The following is a 16,368-nucleotide window of genomic DNA, read 5'->3' on the forward strand; positions in this document are numbered from 1 at the left end:
GAACAGCTTGTTGCTGAGCCCACCAGGGGGTCGACTGTACTAGACTTGGTGTTGTGCAATGATCTGGATTTGATAAGAGAGTTTAAGGTTAAGGAACCCTTAGGGAAAAGTGATCAAAATATGATCAAGCTCATTTTGAAATTTGAGAAGGAGAAACTCCAAAGTGGCATTATTGCAGTGGAGTGAAGGAAATTACAATGGCATGAGAGGAGAACTGGCCAAAGTTGACCAGAAAGGGACACTAGAAGGAAGCACAGCAGAACAACAATGGCTGGAGTTTCAGTGGAAAATGACGGAAATGCAAGACAGATATATTCCAAATAAGAAGAAATATTTGAATGGAAGGACACAACCCTGACTGACAAATGAAGTCAGAGCCAAAGTGAAAGCAAAAGAGAGGGCATGCAAGGAAGCCAGAGCTAGTGGGAAGATAGAGGATTGGGAAGCTTTTAAAAACTTGCAGAAGTTGGGAATTGAGGATTAAAATGCATTTTGAATCTAAGTAACCTCTGTCGAAAAGAATAATTGGGACTGAACAGGAAACATTGAAATGAAGTAAACTGTCTTCAGCAGTTAGTTAAAAAACCCGGCGTTTGCTAGTTCGCTCTTAATTAGCAGAGAGAATTGATAAATGATACATTGTATCTTCGTTTATCTAGGGGAAGGGAGGTCTCACTGATAAGGACAGGAATGAACATCTGTCTGTAATTAGGTCAGGGCCTTGCAAAGGGAATAACTGATAAGGATTGGACAGTACATCCGTATTCAAACATTGATTTAACGAACTCTTTTACCTAATTATGTTTTGCACCAACAGACTTGCTGGGCGTACCAGTTCTAATAACAGCTTGCAAAAATAATGTATGGGGGTTACTATGTATAAATATATGGCTGTAACCTGACTAAAGTAATCCACTTGTCAGATGGAGGCAGCACTGACCTGCCTTCCTTTTGATACTTGTTTTGATAACAGGAGAATGCACAATAATCTGTGGTGATGATAAGAAGCTGGTCTCCCGAGTTTTATTCAGATTCGACTTTAACAGAAGGAATCTAAAAAGGTAATTCGGAAGGAAAAGATGAATTATGAAAGGAAGCTGGTGACCAATATCAAAAAGCTTTTTCAGTATACAAAGGGTAGAAAAGAATCGAGGGTACATATAGGACCAATACAAAATGAAGCTGGAGATATTGTAATGAGAGATGCAGAGACAGCAGAGGAACTGACTGCAGAGTTTACATCAGTCTTCTCAGTGGCAGACGTCTGCAGTATAACGGACATTCTAGAGAGACAGGGAAGTGATGTTTGTGCTGTGAAAATTACGACTGAGAAGGAGCTCGGGAAACTTAATGGTTTGAGGGTGGATAAATCCCCTGGACCTGATGGAATGCTGCCTCGGGTTCTGAAGGAAGTAGCTGGAGAGATTGCGGAGGTATTAACGGTGATCTTTCAAGAATCCATAGATTGTTCCTACCAAAGTGTAGCACCTCACACTTATCAGCATTAAACTCCATTTGCCATCGTTCAGCCCACTCTTCTAACTGGCCTAAATCTCTCTGCAAGCTTGGAAAACCTACTTCATTATCCACAACGCCACCTACCTTAGCATCATCTGCATACTTACTAATCCAATTTACCACCCCATCATCCAGATCATTAATGTACATGACAAACAACATTGGACCCAGTATATATCCCAGAGTTATGGTCCGGTCCGGCGCACGCATTCCAGGTCTTGATCCGGTCCGCGGACTCTGGACTCCGAGTCTTTTAGCCGTCCCTCCTTTCACCCTTTAGCCCAAATAGGATCGTCTTGGTTTAAGGAGGCGCACCTGATGCCTGTCGGCGGGCAAGTGTATATAAGGGGCTCTGGGACTGAGTCCTGGGAGATCGTCCTGTTTTGTCCTGTTCGTCTTGTATGCGCTGGTCCCACTGTTCCGTCCGATTCGCCTTGTTCGCGCTGTCACGCTTTTTGCCTGTCAATCCGGTTTAACCTGGTCGTCCTGTTTGCGCTGGTCGCCCTATTTATCCTCTTCCGACCTGCTCATCATGTTTGCCCTGCTTGCGCTGTTCGCCCGGTTTCGTTCTGTTCGTCCTGTTCGCCCCGGCTTGGAGTACCCACCATTAATCAACTAGTTTTCCAGTAAGCCTGGCAGTCACCCTGGACCTAGTCCCCTTCCTATCCCTTGCCTCCGTCCGGTAAGCCAGGCCAGATTGCCATTTCCCGGCGGAGGACTCTGCCCCTTTCCTACCCCTCGCTTCTGACGGGTTGTGCCCCGCAACCTTCCCAGGTGCTCCGCGACCTGCCAAGGCCCCTGTGTTCCTGCCTGGGAGACTGAACCCTAGCCAGGAGTTATGCGGCCCGCCCAGGGAGCTATCCTCCCAGCAGTCCTTGTCCCATAGACCCATCCTCTAGCCTAGCCAAGATCCTGCCTTGCCATGAGCTCCAGGATATTGCCTTGCAATGAAATCCAGGATCCTGCCTTGCCTGAACTATCTCTGAACCGCAGGATTACCTTGTTCCTCACGCACACCACGGTCTCCCCATCTTGCTCTATCCTTTAGTTGTTCCTGCACTGCCCCTAGTACTTCAGTGCCTGCGTCCTGCATTTGGGTCCAGTCTCACGTCCCCTTCTGAAACCCTGAGGCGCACCACTAGTCACAAGCCTCCAACCTGTCAAACAGTTATCCACCACTTCTCTGTGGCATCTCCCATCCAGCCACTGTTGAATCCATTTTACTACTTCAATATTAATACCTATCGATTGAACCTTCCTAACTAACCTTCCGTGCGGAACCTTGTCAAAGGCCTTACTGAAGTCCATATAGACAACATCCACGGCTTTACCCTCGTCAACTATCTTCGTAACATCTTCAAAAAATTCAATAAGATTTGTCAAACATGACCTTCCACACACAAATCCATGCCGACTGTTCCTAATCAGACACCGTCTATCCAAATAATTATATATACCATCTCTAAGAATACATTGCATTAATTTACCCACCACTGACGTCAAACTGACAGGCCTATAATTGCTAGGTTTACTCATAGAACCCTTTGTAAACAATGGAATCACATGAGCAGTATGCCAATCCTCCGGCACCATCCCCGTTTCTAATGAATTTGAAATATTTCTGTCAGAGCGCCTGCTATTTCTACACTAACCTCCCTCAAGGTCCTAGGGAATATCCTGTCAGGACCCGGAGACTTATCCACGTTTATATTCCTTAAAAGCGCCAGTACTTCTTCCTCTTTAATCGGCATAGTTTCCATAACTTCCCTACTTGTTTCCCTTACCGTACACAATTCAATATCCTTCTCCTTAGTGAATATCGAAGAGAAGAAATAGTTCAAAATCTCCCCCATCTCTTTGGGCTCCACACACAGCTGTCCACTCTGATTCTCTAAGGGACCGATTTTATCCCTCACTATCGTTTTGCTATTAATATAACTGTAAAAACCCTTTGGATTTATTTTCACCTTACTTGCTAAAGCAACCTCGTATCTTCTTTTAGCTTTTCTAATTTCTTTCTTAAGATTCTTTTTACATTCTTTATATTCCTCTAGCACCACATTTACTCCAAGCTGCCTATATTTATTGTAGATATCTCTCTTTTTCCGAACCAAGTTTCCAATATTCCTTGAAAACCTTGGCTCTCTCAAACTTTTAACCTTTCCTTTCAAACTAACAGGAACATAACGATTCTGTACCCTCAAAATTTCACCTGTAAGTGACCTCCATTTCTCTATTACATACTTCCCATAAAACAAATTGTCCCAATCCACTCCTTCTAAATCCTTTCGCACCTCCACAAAGTTAGCCTTTCTACAATGAAAAATCTCAACCCTCGGTCCAGTCCTATCCTTCTCCATAATTATATTGAAACTAATTGCATTGTGATCACTGGACCCGAAATGCTCCCCAACACATACCTCCGTCACCTGACCTATTTCAGTCCCGAACAGAAGATCCAAGATTGCCCCTTCTCTATTCGGTACCTCTATGTATAGCTGCAAAAAACTATCCTGCACAGATTTTACAAACCCCAAACCATCCATCAATTTTACCGTATGGGCTTCCCAGTCTATGTGTGGAAAATTAAAATCTCCCACAATCACAACCCTGTGCTTATTACAAATATCTGCTATCTCCTTGCAAATTTACTCCTCCAATTCTCGCTCCCCACTAGGTGGTCTATAATACACCCCTATAAGTGTTACTATATCTTTCCCATTCCTCAATTCCACCCAACTAGTCTCCCGAGACGAGCCCTCTAATCTATCCTGCCAGAGCACCGCTGGAATATTTTCCCTGTCAAGCAACGCAACACCTCCCCCTCTTGTCCCTCCGATTCTATCACACCTGAAGCAAAGAAATCCCGGAATATTTAATTGCCAATCACACCCCTCCTGCAACCATGTTTCTCTAATAGCTACATCATATTTCCAGGTATCAATCCATGCCCTAAGCTCATCCACCTTTCTTACGATGTTCCTAGCATTAACATAAATGCATTTAAGAAATTATCCAGCTCTTCTTCTCTGTTTATCTCTAACAGTACAAAGAACTTTACTGTCTTCTTTTTCTTCCTTCTCCCATACATCTGTTCCTACACTCTGGTTCCCCTCACCACTCGTATCTAGTTTAAATCCACTGGAGCCTCTCTAGCAAACCTACCTCGATATTTTTCCCCCTCCAGTTCAGATGTAAACTGTCTCGCCGGAACAGGTCCCACCTTCCCTGGAAAACCGCCCAATTATCTATAAATCTGAAGCCCTCCCTCCTGCAGCATGTCCTCAGCCACGTGTTGATCTGCGCTATCTTACTATTTCTAAACCCACCTGCACGTGGCACTCTAGCAATCCTGAGATTGCTATGCTGGAGGTCCTGTCCTTTAACTTGACACCTAGATCCCTAAACTCACCTTTCAGGACCTCCTCTCCCTTACTACCCACGTCACTGGTCCCTTCATAGACCACGACATCCAGCTGCTCACTCTCCCTCTTGAGAATACTGAGAACTCGATCCGAGATATCACGGACCCTGGCACCAGGGAGGCAACAGACCATCCGGGATTCTCGATCTCTTCCACAGAACCTCTTGTCTGTCCCCCTAACTGTCGAATCCCCTATCACTACTGCTCTCCTCTTTTCCGTCCTTCCCTTCTGAGCTGAGGGTCCAGTCTCGGTTCCAGAGATGCAACCACTGCAACTTGTCCCTGGTAGGTCAGCCCCACCAACAGTATCCAAAACGGTATAATTATTGTTGATGAGAACGGCCACAGGTGCTCTGCTCTTCCTGTCTATTCCCCTTCCCTCTCCTGACAGTCACCCAACTACCTGTCTCCTGACCAGGGTGACTTTCTCCCTGAAACTCCTGTCTACCTCTGCCTCTGCCTCCCGAATAATCCGAAGTTCATCCAGTTCCCTCACACGGTTTGTCAGGAGCTGCAGCTGGATGCACCTTTTACAGGTGTAGTCATCAGGGACAGCTGTGCTCGCCCTGACTTCCCACATCTGGCAAACGGAGCACTCAACTACCCTAACTGCTTCCTCTATTACCTACTCCTAATCTAATTTGATTAATTTAAGGGAGCTTACCCGGCCTTACCTCACCTGGAATGAAGCTCGTACTCAGCCTCTGCCCGTTTTTTAAAATTCCCCCGCTGATCTCAGAGGCCGACTTTCACGCACTTGTGCTGTTGTGCCCCGTTCAAGCCTCGCCTCTGCCTGTTCTCGCCGAAGCCTGATTGAGCCAAAGCCGTCCCACTCTGCGTCAGTCCACTCCGACAATGGCCGCTGTATATGGCGGACTTTCTTTTAAAATTTTGGCGCGCTACGTCACGCGCCTGCGCCTCTTTGCCCCGATCAGTCAAAGAAACAGCTTCTCTCCGAGCTTCTTTTACCTCTTCCCTCTCTGCCTCTTGCTTCGATTTGTTCCACTTTGGTGGAAGAAATAACTGAGCAGACTATTAGTCAGATGGGGAGACAATTCAAGATGCATAGATGCAATGGAACTTGAGAGTCCTTGTGCAAGGTTAACCTCCAGGTTCAGTCGGTTGTGAGGAAGGCGAATGCAATGGTGGCATTCATGTCCACAGGTATAAAATATAACAGCATGGATGTGATGTTGAGGCTCCATAAGGCACTCGTAAGACTGCAGTTGGAGTGTTGTGTGCAGTTTTGGGCTCATTATTTTAGAAAGGATATACTGTCATTGGAGAGGGCTCAGAGGAGATTCACAAGAATGATTCCAGGAATAAAATTGTTACCGTATGGGGACCATCTAGCAGCTCTTGGGCTGTATTCCCTGGAGTTCAGGAAAATGAGTGGGGAGGGGGGGGGGGGGTTCTCATAAAACATTCCGAATGTAAAAAGGCCTGAACAGATTCCCCATGGTGTGGAATTTTACGACAAGAAGGCAAAGCTTCAGGATTGAACGACGTCCATTTAGAACTGAGATGCAGAGAAATTACTTTAGTTGGAGGGTGGTAAATGTGTGGAATTTGTTGCCACAAGCAGGCGTGGAGCATAATCATTCAGTGTGTTTAATGCAGAGATAAATAGGTTCTCAATTAACCAGGGCGTCAAAGAGTATGGGGTGAAAGCAGGGGAGTGGCAACGTCTGGAAGGATTGGATCAGCCCATGATTGAAGTGCGGAGCGGACTCGATGGTCTACATCTTCTGGTCATATGATCTATTATCAGATAGTTACATGGCACCTTGCTAAACACAATGCCATACATCCAAAACAGCACGCTGGCAAAAAATCTTTAACACAAGTAAAACATAGCATAAGTGAGCCTGTGAGTAGGAGCCATGTATCTGTTCTCTATCTGCATTGAATTCTGTGCTGCGTATTTATGATGTTTTTTTATGGTAACTAGTCGCATCAGTGGGGGTGTGGTAAACGCGAAAGAAATCATTTACATATGTGTGCTTTGTTCCATGCAGTACACATCTGGGGACTGCCTGATGTCATATATTTTATTATTATACACCAACTACACTGAACATACACTTGGGTACACTTCAGTTTCATCGTTTCAAGATTGTATGTTTGCTGCTTGCTACTAAATGACCACTGACTTTTTGTAACAATTATTATTGGAGCTGAGGCAACGCCATGCATATATAACAAATCCGTGAGGGTCGGCAGTAACGGCATCTTGGTTTGGTTAGAATTCACCGCTACATTCTCAACAGATGTTTCTCAATCTGTGGATCATTGCAAATATTCTGAGCGCATAGACATTAATAAAGACAATATGCTGGAGCCTTTTAAAGGTATCAAGTTAGATAAGTCACCGGGACTGGACGAGGTATACCCCACACTACTGTGGGAAGTGAGGGAAGAGTTTGTTGAGCCTCTGACGATGATCCGTGCATCACCAATAGGATGGGGAGAAGTAGCAAAGAAAAGGAATGTTGCAAGCGTTGTTCCCTTGTTCAAGAAAGAAAGCAAAGATAACCCAGGAAATGGTTTGGTGTATGGTATTCATCAACCGTGGTATTGGGTTCAAGAGCGTGAGGTAATGTTACACTATATATGACCTTGGTTAAACCCCACTTGGAATACTGTGTTTAGTTCTAATTACCTCATGACAGGAAAGGATATGGATGTGATATGGAGTGCAGAGGAGATTCACAACGATGTTGCTTGGATTGGGAAGCATGCCTTATGAGAATAGGTCCTTGGAGTGACGGAGGATGAGAGGTGACCTGATATAGGTGTATAAGATGAGAGGCATTGGTTTTGTGGATAGCCAGAGGCTTTTCCTCCAGGGTTGAAATGGGTAACAAGAGGCAGCATAGTTTTAAGGTGCTTGGAAGTAGGTACAATGGGGATGTCAGGGGTAAGTTTCTCACACAGAGAGTGGTGGATGTGTGGAATGCACTGCCCATGAGGGTGGTAGAGGCAGATGCAATAGGGTATTTTAAGAGACTCTTAGATAGGTACATCCACAAGTCAAGATCAAACAAGTCAACAAATTCAGATATCTTGGCAGCCAAATGACAAGTGATGGCAGGTACGACACAGATATCAAATACAGAATAGCAATGGTGAAAGAAGCTTTCCATAAAATGAAGACCATATTAACAGACAGAAAGATGAGCATGTACACTAAAAAACAGAATACTGCAGTGCTACATTTATTCTATCCTGACTTATGGAAGTGAATGCTGGACCATTTGCCCAGCAATGGAAAAGAGACGAGAAGCAGCTGAATTATGGTTCTACAGGAGAATGTTAAAAATATCATGGATTACACACACATCAAATGAAAGAGTTCTCAGACGAGCCCAAGCAATTAGATCACTCATATCAACAATAAGAGAAAGACAACTCAGAAAATTCAAGGCAGTTTCTAGAGTAGGTTACATAGTCAATACAACATTGTGGGCTGAAGGGCATGTGATGTGCTGTAGATTCCCATGTTTTATGTTTTTCACATTTTACCTACCGAGCTGCCAAGATCATCGTCACTAATCAAATCTCACTGAGATTCCTCAGGTCCTGTTGAGTTTATTGTCAAGTGAGCAAGTACAGGAAGGTACAGGTACAGAGAAACACTGACTTGTGGCAGCATCACAGGCAAGTACATTCAGATAACACACAGAACAGCAATTATACGGTTTGGCTCAGCAGTGGAAACGCCCTTTTGTCTGGCCTGCCTCCGCTATTGGGTGTAACCAGTGACTGACATCGCTTCTTATCAATGGGAAGAGTGAAACTCCTCTGTTGACTGTGGGGTGGGGTGGGTGGGTTAGGTAATTGTTACCTTAGCTGGTAAAGTTCAACCATCTCAGCGCCAGTGTGATGTAAGGAGCTGCACATGTGATGTCAGATCCCGGTGTGGGGAACCCACACGTGACATCAGGCATGTGAGGGCACCAGAGTAACATCAGGTGTGGGTGAAAACTTGTTTTCAAAAACTGCTCAAAGGACTATATTTTTAATGAATTCAGGGGAACAAGGAAGGACACTTAAGATTCAGTGATGAGACCCACGTTGTGAGATGTAAAGTCCCCTGTTATGTGTCCGGCTGTGCAGTGTTGTTGGTGGAGTGGGCAGCATGGTGTTTGGCTTGAGCTGGGTCACAAAACCCCAAATGTTTCTTCGGAGGACTTTCTGTGGTGATTTGGTTTCGGGTGGCTTCAGTCAGTGCAGTGTCCCATTGTTTAGTATTTTCATAAACAACAGTTTTACTGATAAAATTCAGAATTGCCACCAGGGTAAACACAAAGTCATATCAGTAGACAGAAGACCTCTTGTCTCTGCAATCTTTATCTCCTGGTAAAGCAAACACTATGACAATGGGGATTATAGGTATCACTCCCTGCAAAATTCAGTGAAGCATTCAGATAGCTGATCGCTGAGAGTAATTATGTTTGTTAGTCATTACGGTTCACAGAGAGTCGGTTGGATGGAGTTGATGTGGAGTTCGGTGATGTCACAGAGAAGGGACCGACAGGCGAAACATTTGATCTTCAACCTCTTTTGCTGATTATGCCAGAGGGACCTCCTGCAAATTGCAGCACAATGCCAACCCCAGCTGATGTCAGCAGTTTTTCTGTACTGGTGGTGATGAGGAAGGCGCTGATCTTGGGTTTGTGTAAAGTGAGGGCCGGTTGCAGTGGGAAAGGACCGGAACCGAGCTCTGTTGGACAGTGAAGGGTCCAGGTTCTTCTGTCTTACAGCCTTGGATTTAGTTTTGCACCTGAGTCAGGATTGTGGGATCAGTTTGTTGTGGTTCCCCAGCTGGGAAGGTGAATCAGGTTTATTAACACTGGCGTGTGACATGAAATTTGTTATCTTAGCAGCAGCATTTCAATGCCATACATAATCTAACAGAGAAAATAAATAAATAAATAAATAAATAACAAACTCATAAATTAATAGAAGAATACATATATTGAATATATTTTTTAAAATGTGCAAAAACAGAAATACTGTATATGAAAGAAAGTGAGGTAGTGTCCGAAGATTCAATGTCGATTTAGGAATCGGATAGCGAAGGGGAAGAAGTTGTTCCTGAATTGCTGAGTGTGTGCATTCAGGCTTCTGTACCTCCTAGCTGATGGTAACAGTGAGAAACGGGTATGCCCTGGGTGCTGGAGGTCCTTAATAATGGACACTGCCTTTCTGAGTCACTGCTCCCTGAAGATGTCCTGGGTACTTCATAGGGTAGTACCCAAGATGGTGCTGACTAGATTTACAACGTTCTGCAGCTTCTTCTGGTCCTGTGCAGTAGCCCCTCCAATCCAGACCGTGATGCAGCCTGACAGAATGCTTTTCATGGTACAACTACTGAAGCTTTTGAGTGCATTTGTTGACAAGCCACATGTGGGTGATGCAGACTGCAGACCTGTCTATGTGTCTGTGTGGGGTGAATGCTAAGAAGAGTATGAGGCCACTGCCGGGATGAAGGATGGTTGGGGTAGTGTGGGTTATCGAACACAACATGATGAGGTGGATGGGCATGTGGTATATTAAGATATCAATGAGTGAGGATCTGGTCCATTGCATCAGACAGTTCACATGTACTTTCAGGGAGCCACAAATATCTCTTCATCATAACGACTGACTAATCTTCCTGTTAACCTTCAGTTTGTTACAGAGCCCCAGAGTCTGCAAACAGGTGGTTGGTAGGAAGTAGAGGGTTATGGTGAGAGGCTGTTTCTTGGACTCAAGGCCCGTACTTCTTTTCTTGGAAGATAGCAGGTAGAAACACTTTCTTTTGTTTCCATCTCCTCACTCTGAACTGACCAACAAGTACTTCGGAAGATGTAAGATCTTCAAATAAGCAAACACTGAGGGAATGTGAGTGACTCTGAAGAGCTGGGCTGCTGAATGCACTTTACCAGACCTGCAGTGATTGCAACTGGGTCTGACAGAGGCAACTGGTACTTCTGGGCACATTCAGTCTCATTCCAACTATTTCCTCCCTTCCTTTGTACAGGTATGTAATGTCTAAAGGACCAGTTTTTGAGTAAATGAGACTCACCAAACTTTCTCCTGACTGAATCAATGGATTTTCCGAGTCAGAATAATTCTTTGCAGTTGATGTTCTTCGGGCTGGTTCACTTGTTGCTGTCCCATCATCTTCAGTCATGGTTCGCTTCCAGTTGTTGGCTTTTCCTCCAATAAATTGATGAATATCATTGAAGTGGTTCGATACAGGCTGGACAGAGTTTGAACAAGATGGTTGATATATATCATTGAGGTGGTGGGGTACAGGCTGGACAGAGATTGAACAAGATGGTTGATATATGTATCATTGAAGTGGTGGGATACAGGCTGGACAGAGATTGAACAAGATGTTTGATATATATGGTGGGAGAAAGACTGGATGGACGTTGAACAGGATAGTTAAATATCATCGAGGTGGTGAGATAGAGCATGTACAGAGTTTGAAGGTGGGCAGGGAATGAGCAGACAGAACCAGGTGGGAGAAGGGATCAAGGATAATCACTGATGGTCCTCCAGTAACACACAGATACTGAATTAATAATACATATTGTGACACTCCCGTGTGTGTGTGCACGCACGCGCGCACGTGTTGGCTGACAGACAACCCCTGCATTTCTAGTGACCAGCACTGTTTATTGTTCTTCTGTTAAAATGTTTATTTTTGGGTTTTAGAATGGGAAATTCCATTTCACATTGCTATGTATTAGCTGGGGTTATACATTTATTTGCTTGTGTATTTGTGGCTCACCTCCCCCATCTGTTGGAGACTGGTTGGGTTCACTCTCCGGGTCATGGTGCACTGTCTGTTTTGTGTTTATCACAATAAAATCATTATTGAGATTAAACAGTTCCCTCATTTGTCATTATGGACCAAATGCTCAGCACAATACTACTGTATAAAACATCCCAAAATAACAAGGCTAGAGCAAACTATAAGAACTTTGGTACATACGCTTTGCTCATCACCAAATATTATCAATGCACCACAAAAAGTTTCCCATCTGGATATATCATGCCTTGGATGGCGACTGCTTTACCCGTGACTGCAAGGAACTGCAGAGTTATGGACACAGATCAGCTCATCACAGAAATCAGTCTCCCCTCCATGAACTCTTTCTAGTCTTCCCACTCCCTCAGTAAAATCAAAGATCTCCACAACCCAGGACATTCTCCTTTCTCACCCACCCCAATTAGGGAGAAGACACAACAGTCATTAAGCACGTATCACCAGGCTCAGGAACAGCTTATCTGAATCAGAATCAGGTTTATTATCACCGGCATGTGACGTAAAACTTGTTAATTTAGCAGCAGTAGTACAATGCACAAACATTTGAGGAGCTCCAGGAAGCGAGGCAAAGCCGCCAGTTCGGGAAGTTAACAGGACTCACCGGCCCACATCATATTTCCCCAACAAGAGAAAATATGCAGGTGCTGAAAATCCGTATCAGCACAAGATGGTGACTGTACTCAGCCGGTCAAAAAGCACTGCCATATCGTGGACTGTGAGCATGCGCAATGTGATTACCACGCCAATGGAGATCAAGGGCACGGGGCAGATGGAGCCCCAGAAAAAATAAACGCAGATGCTGCAGCTCTGCGGTAAAATAAGTGTGCAGAATGGGATTATGTCACCAGTGGGTGGTTCTCCCCTGACAACAAACCGATTCTTAAAGACAGAGGTGCATAATTAGTCTGTTGGGCCATCGAGTCTGCTCCAGCATTCAATTATGGCTGACACTCTTTTTCCTCCTCAGCCACACTCCCCAGCCTTCTCACCGTAACCAATCAACAACCCATCAATCTCCGCCTTAAATACCCCCAACCTGGCCTCCAAAGCTGCCTCTGCTAATTCCACAAATTTACCACACTCCAGCTAAAGAAATGTCTCTGAGTTCAGTGAAGCGTATCCGTCTGATCATCAACACTCTTCAGGGTTTTGCATTTAACAGTGTACAGTCTCATACATTCGACCTACCGAGCTGCCAAGATGATCATCACTAATCAAATCTCACTGAGATTTCTCAGGTCCTGTTGAATTTATTGCCAAGTGGACAAGTACGGGAAGGTACAGGTACAGAGAAACACTGACTTGTGGCAGTATCACAGGCAAGTACATTCAGATAACACACGGAACACAAATTATACAATTCTCTGTCAGTAACAAGATAGAAACATGTTTTACTTCATCCTGCTAATAGGACCAGAACAACAGGGGCTGAGCGGCGGCTCATCTCAGACGGTTCGGTGTGAAGGTCTCACAACCCGGACCGACCCCGGCAGATTCTGTGGAGGAAGCGAGGCGAGGCCGCCAGTTCGGGAAAGTTCATCCCCTCCCCCTTCACGTTTCACCGATCACCCTGTGTTTCTCTCTCCCTTCCCCACCCCCACCTTTTATTCTCCAGTCCTGCCGAAGGGTTTCGGCAGCAAATGTCGACTGTACTCTTTTCCTAGATTCTGCCCGGCCTGCCGAGTTCCTCCAGCATTTTGTCCGCGTTGCTCGCATTTCCAGCAACTGCAGATTTTCTCTTGTTTGAGTTCGGGAAAGCTGACGCGACTCACTACCCATATCAGACATCCCCGCTCGGGACCGGCTTCAATACTCACCTAAGGGAATTTGATGGTGTCGCCCCGCAGAAAATATTTCATCCCCGGCTCCCCGCCCCGGGGGGCGTGGACCCCTCCCGATCCCACCGCCGACCCGCTTTCAAAAAGAACGAGAAATAATACCGCCCTTCCCGTATTGAGCATGCGCGATGTGAATTACAAGTCATCAGGCGGTGGGCGGGGCCTCGGAAGTGAACCGGCAAATGCTGCAGCTCTGCGGCAAAACGTGATCACGTGACGGCGGTGGGTCTCCCACGTGATCCGGTGACGCCGCTCCTCGCCACTCTCCCGCTGCCCGACCCACCGCTGCATTTACCACTTTATTTCATATTTACACCGGATACATGTTTTATTTTTCCCTTCTTATCTTTCCCGTTTCCATCCCTCCACCTCCCTGGGTCACAGAGTCATGGGCTGTATTCCCATCACGGTCCGGCACACAATTCAGACCCAAACAGGAAAAGTGCAGGTTTCATTTAAATCACTTATACTTAAACACTAATTTATATTCACATTCCTCCGGCCTCAGTGGACAGGAACACTGAAACATCAAATGAGAAACAATAGGAGGTCGCCATTCAGCCCCTCTAAACATCAACAAGATGGCGGCTGCTCTCCCATCTCAGCCACATGTTTCTGTCCGATCTTCATTTCCTCCACCCCTTCGGTCTCCACACATCTGCCGCCCTCTGTGGTGGGGATTTACAGATATTCACCACCCTCGGAATGGAGACATTTCCCCTCATCTCAGTCCCAGACAGTCCATCCCTGTTTCAGAGACTGGGATCCCTGGTTCAACCGGTAATGATGTTGTGCATTTCAATGTTCACCTCTCAGTCCTCGATTCTCTAAATGAAAGGGTTATCACATTTGATCTTTCTTCATATGATGACTCCACCACTCCAGGGATCAGTCTAGTGAATCTTCATTGTAGTCTCTGTAACAAATACTCTCTAACCTCTTTGTTGATCCTCTATGGAATTAATTTCCATCTTCTGCAGCCCCGTGTTGCCCCAACCACTCACCTCCCACCCCTGTCACTGTTTCCACCTTCCCACCTCCCCCTCACCTGGATCCACCTCTCACTCCCCAGCTCTTGCCCCATCCCCACCCCTCACCTCTTTTCTCTGAGTATTTCCCGTCCACTCTTAGTCCAGAGGGAGGGTCTCGGCCCGAAATGTTGACGGTCCATTTCCCTCCACAGATGCTGCCCGACACACTGAGTTCCTCCGGCAGTTTGTTCTTTGGTCTGTATAACCCGTGTTAGTATGGGAAGCGGGATTTTACACCATATTCCTGGTACAATCTCAACAAAGCCCAAATAATTGTCACTTTGCCCGGACCATTGGCTCCGCTTGCAGGGCAACAGTCTTCTTGTGTTTGCCCCCAATGTGGTGAATCCCTCTGCTCGCCACCACCGTGGGCCCAGACAATTCCACAGATGAGCCCCTCCTGTCCCCACCGGGACAAACTTCCTGTCCGCCCCCTCTCACACCATCTTCATCCTTTCAATAAAATCCCCTCGCTCCCTCCCTGCCCGGGGAACCGGCATCAAACCGACGGGCCGAGCGGTCTCCTCCTACCTCTCAGCGATACATCAGACTCCGGCCGCAGGAGACGCTTCACAAACGCCCCGACTTCCCTCGGAGGGAAATGGAAATAAATCAGAAAGCGGACATTTACTTTGAGGTTTTCTCCGCTCTGATGAGGCGGTCGGCGCTTGAGCGGGAGACGTACTCAGCGGGGTAACGCCCATTCGGCTTGTCCGGCTCTGCGACTGGCTGTAACCAGTGATTGACATCGCTTCGCACCAATGGGAATAGCGCAGCTCATTCATCCTCTGTTGACAGCGGTGGGGGCGGGGTGGTCACGTGATTATTAGCCCAGCCGTTAAACCGATAAAGTTCGAGCACAGAAGCGCGTGGGTGACGTAAGACACCGCGCACGTGAGGGCAGATCCCGGTGTGGGGAGCCCGTGTGTGACGTCAGGCGCGTGGGGGGAGGAGCTGTGTGACGTCACCTGTGGGAGAGCGCTGGCATTTAAAAACACCTTAACGGACTTTTCAGTGGGACAACAACATTAATCACGGGTTTCATCACTGAATCCAGTGTTGTGAGATGTAAAGTCCCCTGTTATGTGTCCGGCTGTGCCGTGTTGTTGGTGGAGTGGGCAGCGTGGTGTTTGGCTCGATTCGGGTCACAACACCAGAATTGCCAGCGGGGTCCCCACACAGAAAACCTCTCGTCCCTGCAGTCTTTGTCTCCCGGTAAACCCAACCATAGTGGACAATAGATACTCCTTCCTCTCAGAGTCAGGGGATCATTCAGACAGCTGATCGCTGAGAGGAATTATATTTATTGGTCATTAAAGTTCACCCAGATTCGTTTGGACGGATTTGATGTGGAGTTCGGTGTGTCACAGTGAAAGGACCGGACGGCCGAACTCTCTCCGTTGTCCAAACATCCTTCCAGGTGAGGCGACACTTCACCTGTCAATCTTCCGGGGTCTCCTGTTGTGTCCACTGCTCCCGATGCGGCCGCCTCTACACTGGTGACACCGGCTCCTCCGCAGTTGTGCGGGGTAGGGGTGCTTTTTTTTATCGGGGGTCGATATTATTGTTCCCTTTTGTGCGGGAGGTGTGGGTTTTGGGAGTTGATGATCAGGATGCCGTTAGATTTTTATGCGGGGTGGGCGGGGTAGGAGTTTGATTTTTCTCTGTGACCGACTTTCATGCTCTTTCTTTGTTTCGTGGTTCTTTGGAGAAGAAAAAAACTCAGTTGTT

General features: G+C 46.3%; 1 protein-coding gene across 1 annotated transcript in view; it reads right to left on the reverse strand.

The window, feature by feature from the left end:
* Positions 1–13,682, reverse strand: part of LOC140720871 (NACHT, LRR and PYD domains-containing protein 3-like) — a 37,127-nt gene extending 23,445 nt beyond the window's left edge. The window contains exon 1 of the mRNA XM_073035719.1: positions 13,586–13,682. The gene's annotated coding sequence lies outside the window, so the exon portion shown is untranslated. The remainder of the gene's footprint in view (positions 1–13,585) is intronic.
* Between the last annotated feature and the right edge of the window lie 2,686 nt (positions 13,683–16,368).

Source organism: Hemitrygon akajei, unplaced genomic scaffold (assembly GCF_048418815.1).
Source record: "Hemitrygon akajei unplaced genomic scaffold, sHemAka1.3 Scf000048, whole genome shotgun sequence".
Classification (NCBI taxonomy): Eukaryota; Metazoa; Chordata; class Chondrichthyes; order Myliobatiformes; family Dasyatidae; genus Hemitrygon; species Hemitrygon akajei.